This window comes from Lissotriton helveticus, chromosome 5_1 (genome assembly GCF_964261635.1).
Source record: "Lissotriton helveticus chromosome 5_1, aLisHel1.1, whole genome shotgun sequence".
Lineage (NCBI taxonomy): Eukaryota > Metazoa > Chordata > Amphibia > Caudata > Salamandridae > Lissotriton > Lissotriton helveticus.
In genome coordinates, this window is record NC_136065.1 from 1860866960 (window position 1) to 1860877563 (window position 10604).

At 40.5% G+C, this 10604-nt stretch overlaps 1 long non-coding RNA gene across 2 annotated transcripts; it reads right to left on the minus strand.

Annotated features, from left to right (window-relative positions):
* Positions 1-518: 518 nt before the first annotated feature.
* Positions 519-10197, minus strand: LOC144753849 (uncharacterized). 2 transcript variants are annotated; one of them, XR_013594563.1, is made up of 3 exons: positions 10127-10197; positions 6034-6152; positions 519-1442 (listed from the first exon to the last, which is right to left on the minus strand). It is a non-coding gene; the product is annotated as an uncharacterized LOC144753849 (long non-coding RNA). The 2 variants fall into 2 exon arrangements; XR_013594564.1 differs by having other exon boundaries at positions 6034-6149; positions 10127-10187.
* Positions 10198-10604: the final 407 nt, after the last annotated feature.

Consider the following 10604-nt stretch of genomic DNA (forward strand, 5'->3'; position numbering starts at 1 on the left):
CTAATTTGTAGGTGGCATTCCGTTGTACATTTGCTGTGTCCCTTTTGCTGGAGCTTAGAGCCTATACCATCATTTGTGCATACCTTTACAGAAGTCAACATTCAATAAATTAGAATAGAGACTATGAAAACATGGCAAGAGAAATGGCTTTTATTTGATATAATGGAAGAAAACAAAGCTAACAAGAAGATTAGAGTAATTCAATGAAGGTAATAGGGTGGATATATATATATATATATATATATATATATATATATATATATATATAATTCAATGTAGGTAATAGGGTGGTTATATATATATATATATATATATATAGTTATATATAAACAAAAAATATATATAAATATATATATAAATATAATATATATATTTATATAAAACACCTTATATAAGGCATTATTGTTCAGTAGTGATGTATCTATTCATATACAATTATCATTTGTTCATTTCATGAAAACTTAAACAAAACATTTCCAATCCTGGATTTTGCATTTATAAATCATTGATTTCGGATGTGCGAGTCCCATTGGTTTTAATGAACATAACCACACTTATAATTCCTAGTATTTCTTGAGCACTTAAAAGAACAGGACTGGGAAGAAGTTGTCTGGGTCACCTGGAATCACCTACTAATGCCTATGAATATTATATATTGAAACTTTTAAGTTTTTGTATTGATTAACAAAGTGAGCACAGGCCTGATATTAAGATATATAATTTGCCCTTTTCTGACGGCCATATGCCCTTTTATTTGCGAAGGCACCTCCAGTTAGTCACTACTTTTTCCTTTTCACCCAGTCAGAGGCCAAGGTTGCCACTCCATACAGAACCCATTGTTCTGATGACAGACCCTGCACTCGTTGTTGCCACACTGGTAGATCAAGTAGAAATTGTTGCTGCTGAGCCTCTGGAAACCACTGGTTGTAAGCTGCTTTAATTGATCATATGCAGCCTCAGTGGGTAAGTCTTTCGTGGGCAAGTACTGTTCAGAATAAACAAAATACATATGAATGTTATTGTTACTTTCCCAAGCACTAAAGGGGGCAGCAGTTAGTGGGGCAATAATGTCATACGCTGCTTGGCCGAAACAGCGTCTACTACAGGGCGTGTTTGTAGTGTAGAAAATAACACAACCCCCAGCTTGGAGGGTATTTCTGACCGACTGTAGGTCTGCAAATATTTGAGCTGCGGGTTGTACATTTGGTTCATAGGAAAACAATATGTTGATCTCAGAACAGCAAATCTGTTTGCCCTTATTTGGCATTGCTTTAGGCTGAGTGGCTATATAATTGCGGTTTTCTTCTGGTTTTAGATTCTTCAATGAAGGGCTAAAGTCGTTGATTCCATCAGTGCACTGTGCACTGTTGAGAACCATGAGGAAGGCAAACTGTTTGAGCTTGTCAGCTGTAGAGGATGATGGGCCAGCAGCATTATGAAACCTGAAGACACAGAAAAAACACAGCCATTAGCTTCAAAATATATAAATATATCTAAGTACTTAGGTCATGCGCTCTTAGACCCACTGCACACAACATTTTTTCAGTCACAAATACTCTGAATCCTAGGGGCATATTATCAAGAACGGCGTTACAATTATCGCCAGTTTAGCGGCAGAAAACGGCTGCTAAAGCATCGATAATGAGCTTGATAATATGCCCTGGAGAATTCCAATAGAAGCCCATGTTCACACCAGAACATGGACTTCTATTGGGCATATTATCAACTCATTATCGCCGCTTTAGCGGCAGTTTTCTGCAGCTAAACCGGTTATAAATAACGCCGTTCTTGATAATATGCCCACTAGTTTGTCAACACAAACATGCTTTTCCTAATTTAACAATCCCATTTCAGGAGTCAGTAAACATTTACGAACTTCTAAAATGGGACTGCTACCTCATACTAATTTGTGTTGTAGGTGTCCCTTCTAAATACCAAATGGATATGTGACCTATCAAAGTTTTGTCACCATAGTTGGGCCACAAAACATTGAAAACTCACTGATTTCCGAGTTTGTATGGAAACCCATTCGCAAAATGGAAGGGGTCGCCTTGGAACGCTTTCCAAAGATGATGATGATGGAAATGAAGTTGTGGATATTGGTTATTTTGGAGCAGAATAACTCTAGTGGTTTGCTAAAATATTGCAAATTGAATGATTATTAAATATGTCAACTGATGGCGATAAATGCTAAAAATATGGATGACAGGTACCATACTTGAATAACTGAATGTGTTGCTTTACAATGTGGCACTATCAGTGTTTTATTAATGAAGACATTAAACACTTGGGGGCCGATTCACAGAACTAACTTAAGACAAAATCCTAAACTTACTACTTTTGGTATTCACAGAAGTTAGGATTTTGTCTTAAGTTTGTCTTAAGACAAACTTAAGACAGACTTAAGACAAACTTAAGACAGACTTAAGAAAGACTTAAGACAGACTTAAGGCAAAATCCTAACTTCTGTGAATACCAAAAGTAGTAAGTTTAGGATTTTGTCTTAAGTTAGTTCTGTGAATCAGGCCCAATACTTCTCACAATGTCACTCAACTTCAGGGATGATTAATTTCCAAAATAATTTGGGGTGATATTGCAGTGTTCATGATGTGTTAGCAGTGCTAATGGTCAATGCATGAGGTGAAGTGTTAAAATTGTAATTAACTGCATATGCATACTTTAAAAAAAATCGTATGATATTAATGATTCTTCTTAATAAATCAGAATACGTTGAACTTCTCCGAAGGCTATTTGCTGAATAGCTTTTCCAAATGGCATTATTTTGTATCTCCAGGTCTCATTTTTGCCACATTATGTTGGTATCAGACATAGCAGGAGACATGGGGAGGTGTGTTAGTTAGGTTAGGGCAGAGTAACGAAGGGGAATATTGTGGGATATGGCGTGGGGTAGATGAGTGTGTGAAAGAGCGTACCGGAGTAGTGAAGGGTGATGAAGGTTTGCGTTAGTGATTGCCTCTAATGGGGAATGGTGGGTATGTGTGTGTACAGCATGTGCTGATTTACCCATGGGAAGATTGGAATGGGTTTGGGTACTGGGTGTGTCCAGTGTTTGTCAGAGCCAAAGAGGTGTTCCACAGAAAGCCACCCTTAAAGAGTGTGCTCCACTGCATCGTGGCCAGGACTAAGACCCTGAGAGGGGCCAAGAAGATGAGCCGCAAGGTTTCAGGGCGTTCACATCCAACAATCCCAAACGTTTTGTCATGGAAGGTGGGGAGGGTCTGGGAAGAAATATCAATTATCACTCTCGTTTCTGTGTGCTTCCTTAAACTATCATTGATAATGACTTTTTTGTCGTTTGTATGTTGACAAGATGTTTGTGAGGTTGAGTGCTGCACAAAAGAGGTTGCACATCGGTAGCAGTACCAGCTATTATTTATCACATATGTTTAAGTTGCACTGTTGCTGCCTATCCTGTGTCCTGGGTCTGTGCTGCATGTTACTGAAGCTTGTTGAATATCTTATCACTTTATCCAGTGACAGTCACTAGTGGGGAGTGTGGTGGAAAGATCATGAATAACAGCACCACCTCTCCCTTCAGCCATACTGAATCCCACCGACTGCAAATCTTTGGTGGAACTTACAACTCAAGTGATGATCACTGGTGCAATTATCTCACAAAAAATGTCCTAAATCTTCACCCATTGATTTACACGTACACACGGGTGCACATGTATGACTTTCAGGAATTCACACACATTCCCACTTCCCAGGCGTGTGAACAGGAAGATATATCAAGCTCATATTTCCAGTCATACTACTGGTAACGTCCTGTGAAGGGCTTTAAGTATGGTGGACTTTGAAACAATTTGTAATCAGGTTCATATTTGTGTCCTATACTGTACAGACAAAAAACATGGATCGATTTCTCAACAATGACTGTAAAACCCCTTAAAGTAATCCATGTCAACGAAGGAGCCCATGTTTACATTGCACCAATTTAATTAATCTCGAATTCTCTAAGAGCATTTGCTTTTTTCAGATGTTGCGTCTGTATTTTTTTATACAACACTCCCAATGAAAGAGACCAAGGGGCAGATTTATGAGGACCTTGCGCCACGTTTACGCCGCTGTTGCGTCACGCAAGGCGGCGTAAACGTGGCGCATCCCTACGAACGATTTACAACGTGACGCATCTAGGCAGATGCGTCACGTTGTAAAGCCCTGCGCCGCTTGTGGGCGTTCCGGCGCAGGGGGGGGCGTTCCGGGGCAGGTGCACCTCGCAAAAGTGACTGAGTGAAATCTATGAGATTTCACTCAGTCACTTTCAGGCCAATGCTGCGTCAAAAGCCTGCGCCTGCTTGAAGCAGGCGTAAGGCTTGACGCAGCATTGTTAAGATGGGCACCCCCGAGCCTTGCTGGAGCTGCGTCGCGCTTGCGACGCAACTCCAGCATTGCGCCACCTTTATGGCACAGATGCGTCACGCATCTGTGCCGTTTTTGCCCCATGGTGCGCCGCATCATAAATGCGGCGCACCATGGGTGGAGGAGCAGTGGCGCACTGTGGCGCATGTTAACTGGCGCATCCCTGGGGATGCGCCAGTTAACATTAATCTGCCCCCAAGGTTCCAGACTCACACCAGATGAGTGAGGATGTGCCTCAAGAAATGGAATTGAGAAACAATGAGTAAAACCATACTCTATTGAGTTAGAATGTGCTTCGAAACATGAAAGTTACACGTGATTTGTGAGTCTATATTTATAACTCTCTGCTATCCCTCTGTTCCTTGTGCCTTGAACACCCCTCCTTCCATCTCCAGTATAATCCAGTTGGGTGCTTAACGTTTTGCTCTTTGTGAACTTGTTGTCTCTTCCCCATTATCTCCTGTCTTAATTATACAGATTGTGCCTCAGGCAAGCATCTGCTCCCAGATGCAGCACTTCGCAGCACTAGAAATGGGCAAGTAACACTACACCCATAATTTAATGGGGCTACAGGAAAAACATGATTCTGCGGATGTGAGTTTTCCCGCAGAAATGCGAAGTTGCTTATTTGCCTTGCTTTGTGGTGGTTTGCAGCAGTTATCATAACAACTGTTTGCAGCTCAGATGTAGCTACAGTTCACACGCAGACTCAACACAGCTCCTTGCTCTTAGAAGAACACACTTCTGTTGATATTTATCTTTCCAAAATGGCGTGAAGAATCGTTTCATGTTTATTATGAGCATGTTTTGTTTCACTATTGATACACATTCAGCCTTTAAACCACATAAGATGTTATGAAAGCAGAAGATACTTCAGTATTGGTGCAGGATTCGGAAGAAGTATGGTGCATCTCTTGATAAGGTCTGATGTCATAAACCATGAAGTGCCCCTCACTGAGACATGTTGATCATAGACATGAAATGTAATATGTTATACTATAGGGATTTTTCTTAACGCGGAGAGGTGCCTCCAGTGGCCTAGGCATCAACAGGGTAAAACTGAAACTAAATTGCGCTCAATAAAAGATGCGCATCTTTATTACATGTAGTGTGTATGTGAAGGCTTGCCCGCTAAACAGTGCTTCATTAAATATGATTCACACGTGTCCTGCGCTGAGAAGTAGAAAGGATAGTGTTTATAAAACGATTGCACGGAATTCTATCCACGCAAGAAAAATAATTGTTAGTGAATATAGTTCTGAATATGATGTGTTGCTTCTGCATATATAATAATAGTGTATAGCACTGGGAGTCTTTTTAAGGGCTGGATTGATAGCACACCTGTCTGCAAAACCTTCTAGGTACAGTATACAGAGAGTGGGATTTGTGTCACATCCCTTGAGTCAGTATAGCACTCTTCTGTGCATTATATGCAGTTGTAATCAGTGAACGCACCATTTTAACTATTTCATCACATACCCTGGTTATCAAAAGCTGCAAGTGGCCATGTTACCTTTTGTTTTGCCCCCTAAGAGTCTATCTCCTTTGACCCACACATCTCATTGCTGCTCTTACCACATAAGCGACAAACATATCAGCTGAAACTTCGTCAAGCCATGTCAGTTTCTGGGCAGCAAGGCTGGTACTTACTTGTTCACAATGTTGTGCAGAACATTCGGAGAAATCTCTGTGGCTTGACTCACATTTACTGAAAGCAGTGCCAGGAGGCAGACGCCTGGAAGGATGCCCATGTCTCACCAGAAGTACTGCTAATAAAAAATGCAATGATGATTTTAGTAAAGCACACATTTTTACACATTTAAAATTTTAATGTTTTTGATAATGCAAGATATATATTAAAAACAAGTAGCTTTCCACTTTTGGTACTGAGATATATGAAACTGGGAAAATGGAACACACATAGCTGAAAAATCTGAATATTGCTGTTCTCTTATTAAACATACCTGGAAACTACACGAAAGAAAACAGGAGGAGTGCAGTGTGACTGTGCTGCGAACGTGGCAGCTCAAAAGCACATTCGTCCACCATTTTCGTTGGCAGGTAACTGGTGAACTGGACCTAGCTTAACATTTTTGCTGCTCATGGCCAACATGGCCATCAGGCCTCCCCTTTCTTGGTACACTGGTACACCCCATGCACGCAAGCATGTCAGAAAGTGATGTAACGTATACATTGCACACTTGCCGAACCATTTGCAATATTACATTTAACTAGGTCCATGCAGTCTCCATAGCTCTCTACAAGGAGGCATCTCTGCAGCCACCATTTTGCCTGTGTGTATCCCTGTCCGGTGATAATGAAACACAAACAGGTAAATAAAGCGATCAGATCAAAAACTAGGCACCCTTAATGGCGCTATTCTTTTTATTTCAAACCAAACCACGTGATGCGTAGATGTAATGAAACCATGCATGACGTAGGGTATGAAAATTGTGATCAGATATGTTTTTTAATTCCATTCTGGAGTTTGAGAATGTTATGAAATCAACAAATTTGAAAAGTGTCACAACTCTGTCTGAGTAAAGACTATTTAGATTCAATTTTCATCTATTGCAAGTAACGTGTATGTTATGTAACTGAGGATTTCTTGTGAGCGCAATATCTGTAGTGTCTCTTGGTGCCTTACCATTAAAAAAAAAGGATAGAAAATATCTTAATCTCAGGCAAAATATTTGAATGCCATATTTCTCAGTGTATTTCTGAGACGCAAATAAGAAGGCACAGACCTGTGTGTGAATGGCAGAGAGTTCGCCATTGTAGGGCAGGGCAGAAAAGGCTCAATCTCCCTTGCAAGCCTTAAGAAATTTATGAATGAAAAAGAGGGTTTGAATGGACGAGTGGAGAGCTCTAGGAGGAGCAAACTCCTTCAAACAAAGATGGAGTAAGGTGGGTAATCTGGTATAGACTGAAAGGTGGACAATAGAAAGCGCCTTGAAGGATATGCAAGTTTGTAGAGACAGCCCATGGAAGGGTTTCAAATACAAAAAGCTAATCATTATGCCAGATGCATTTCAGTTCATTTCTAAACATTTCACAGAATGGTTTGAGACAGAGGCCAAAATCAGAAGCCACAGAGAAGAGTGACAGAGGGAGGGAACGCCACCGGTAGTGGGAATCTCTGTTTGTCTGTGTTAAACTTCGGCCCATGTTGCCCCATCCCTTCCCTCACTTCCGGAAGACAGAGCTGAAGAGAGAAGTCATCACTAGGAAGACCCATCAGTGGGAACAATATTTTAGTGTTGTCTTCATAGATGTGCAATTGAAATATATGTGTGAGGCTAAGGCCAGAAAGAAGCCAGACCGACAGAATAAACAGATCGAGAGAGAGGGCTGTGCCCTGGGGGACGCCACAAGTGACTGCGCTGGTTGAGGGCAGAGAGGGCTCAACAAGACCATGCCTCTATCACACATAAAGGTATTGTAGACGATGGTCCACCCAACCTTACCTTCTATAAGGAAGCGGAAGACCCCTCGCTTCAAGCAGCACCTCATCTTTGTGGACCCCTCCTCCACCACTCGATGGGAGGTCCTGTCTGAGGGACCCATCTCTACTCTCCAGCTGTCTTCCTCTTATTCTCACTACCCTCACTTGTTCCATCACGCCAGGCAGTAAACACTTGTCTGTTCCCTTCTTTGTGGAGCAGAAGATGCAATTATAAATACCTGTACAAATATCCCATGCATGTATACACCATAGTTTTCTGGAGGTTTTTCTGCATCTGAGACCAAATGAAATATTTTAGCTCTTTCCAATGGAAGTTCCATCACAGAGTGACACGGTTACTCTGAACTATCAAAATTCACAAAGGTAAAGTTAGAGGAAAGTCTAACTTTACTACTTTCGATATTCACAAAGGGCGTTTACTAATCGTAAATGCCCTTTGTGAATACTGAATATCATAAAGTTGGAATTTCGTCTAAATTTACCTTTGTGAATCTTGCCCAAAGCTTTTATACTTTCAACAGTTTTGTCCCATCAGCTCCAGGGTAGTCCTTCTAAGGCATTAATTACATTTAATGATTGTTTTTTGCTAACATGTTTATGCTTCTTACGAACCATTCAACTCTAACCTGTGTATATTAAAGTGTTTTCTTATCTGTGAGAAAAAAAGGATCGGTTTATCAATGTAAGTGCTAAAAAAAAAAATAAGATTAAAATACAGTACATAACAGAGTGACCTGTTTGGAAGCTGAAGCCTACTATTTGGTGGCGATTTATTTCATTTCTTGCGATGTTTTATTTTAAATTTACGTATTGTATCGATGTCTCTTTTGGTGGTATGAGATATTACACTAATCAGTGCTTCGGAAGCTTTTTAGAAACACAACCCAACTTTTAGGAGGAAAGATTTTGTAACCTACTTAGCTGCACATTTTCCATTGAAAGGTTCACTAAATGTGCCCAGACACGCAGTTTTACTGATAAAACTATATTGCACACAAAGGATGATGTGGGGAAATCGGGCGTCAGAATATTTATCATTTGTGAATCAGCAAGTAATTATCTTGATTTCGCTTGATTCTATTGTACTCTGTTTCCATTACCCTTCAGAATTACGAAAAAATGTTCTCCATTTTTGCTATCATAACTGCTAAATGTCACATTTTATCCACATTTTCAGCGTTACCTTTCACTCGTCCTCTACCCCAGCAAGATTGTCACATGAATCAGTTTACTTTGCTTTTGTCTGATTGCAAAGTGAGAGGAGTTCGTAAGCACCAACCACCAATCCCCATGTTAAGAAAATTAATACGCAAAGGAGACCAAGCCTGACATTTCACCACTGTCTTTGAAGCACAGATAATGTGACAAGATAAACACAAAATGTAAATGTTTCTTTATTTATTGCTTGGACTTCTGCGACGCACCAAGAATCGTCTGGCGACCACCAGTAGGTCGCGGTCGCGTCCCACAGTTTGGAAAACACTGCACTAGATATTCATAGAAACGGTACAAGGGTGTCCAGCATTGCAGGCAAATTAACATGTTCCCTCTGCAGCACTCTCCCGCGCCTTCAAAAAGTCATGACTGGCCTAGAGTTGGTCTAGGAGCTATTATCAGCCCCGGAATATGTTTTCACACAGCACTGTACTGCACCAAGTGATGGGGTGCACCAAGTGCGCTCATGCCATACAATAAAGTTAGGTAAAAGTGATTTCTTGTACCTATACTGCATTTTAAGGTATGAGATGGTAATTTGCAGCATGCTTCATAACGACAAGAAAACCCTGGGCTGCACAGGCAGCTCTGTCAATAAACTCAGGAAATACTGCAATACTTCAATGTCTGCTACAGTACTCAGGAGCATTATTTATCCACAGCAGCACATCCTGAATATACCTGTAACAATATTGTACACCACTCCCTGAATGCTGCTTTCAGTATGGTATGGGCTTATAATCAAATGCGCTGGGGACCAGTGCAATACGTTTCTGCTAAGGTCACCCGATGGCCACAGGTCACCCAACACTTCTTGTCTAGACCTGGACTTTTCATCGTTTTCATCTTTAACTGATGTAAGAGTTGTGCGTTAACCCAATGCATGGCCAATTGGTCTTTAAAACAGCTCTTCTATGCCCTGTAAAAGAACATGCAATACACACACATCGCTAACCTGGCTTTCAGCACTGCTTTCCATAACTAATACACACATATAAATATGAGAATAAACTTCTTACAGACGATTTCTATATCTGGAGAAAAATAAACTTCATACTGTACCTCCTAAAAAACTGTTCCTCTGAATACTATTTCCGAATCGCAGGACCACCAGTGACCGAGGAAAGGCTGTGATTAAAGCTGAGACTTGCAGCGATATATACAGTAACAAGAGGGAGGAGACTCGTGTTAGGAAACAATGCATACATTTGATTGGCTGGACATATCTGAACTCTGGGGCTTTAATGACTCAGTGAGTAATGTAAACATGTAATGACTTCTCAAGAAGTATTCCAGAGCATTAATGATTCACACATAATCAACTATTGACCTTTTACATGCCCACTACATTTAGGACACAAAGGAGAAATTAAAATAAGCCCATTATTCCAGGACTTTGTAAGTACCTCACATTTTGTTGAGGTCAGGGTGAGGGTATGAACACCAACTAGGTGATTAAAGAAAATCTTTTCTTTGTAGTACATTTTATTTGTATACGCGAAAATGTCATTTAGTAGAAACATTGCAATGTTCTTTACCA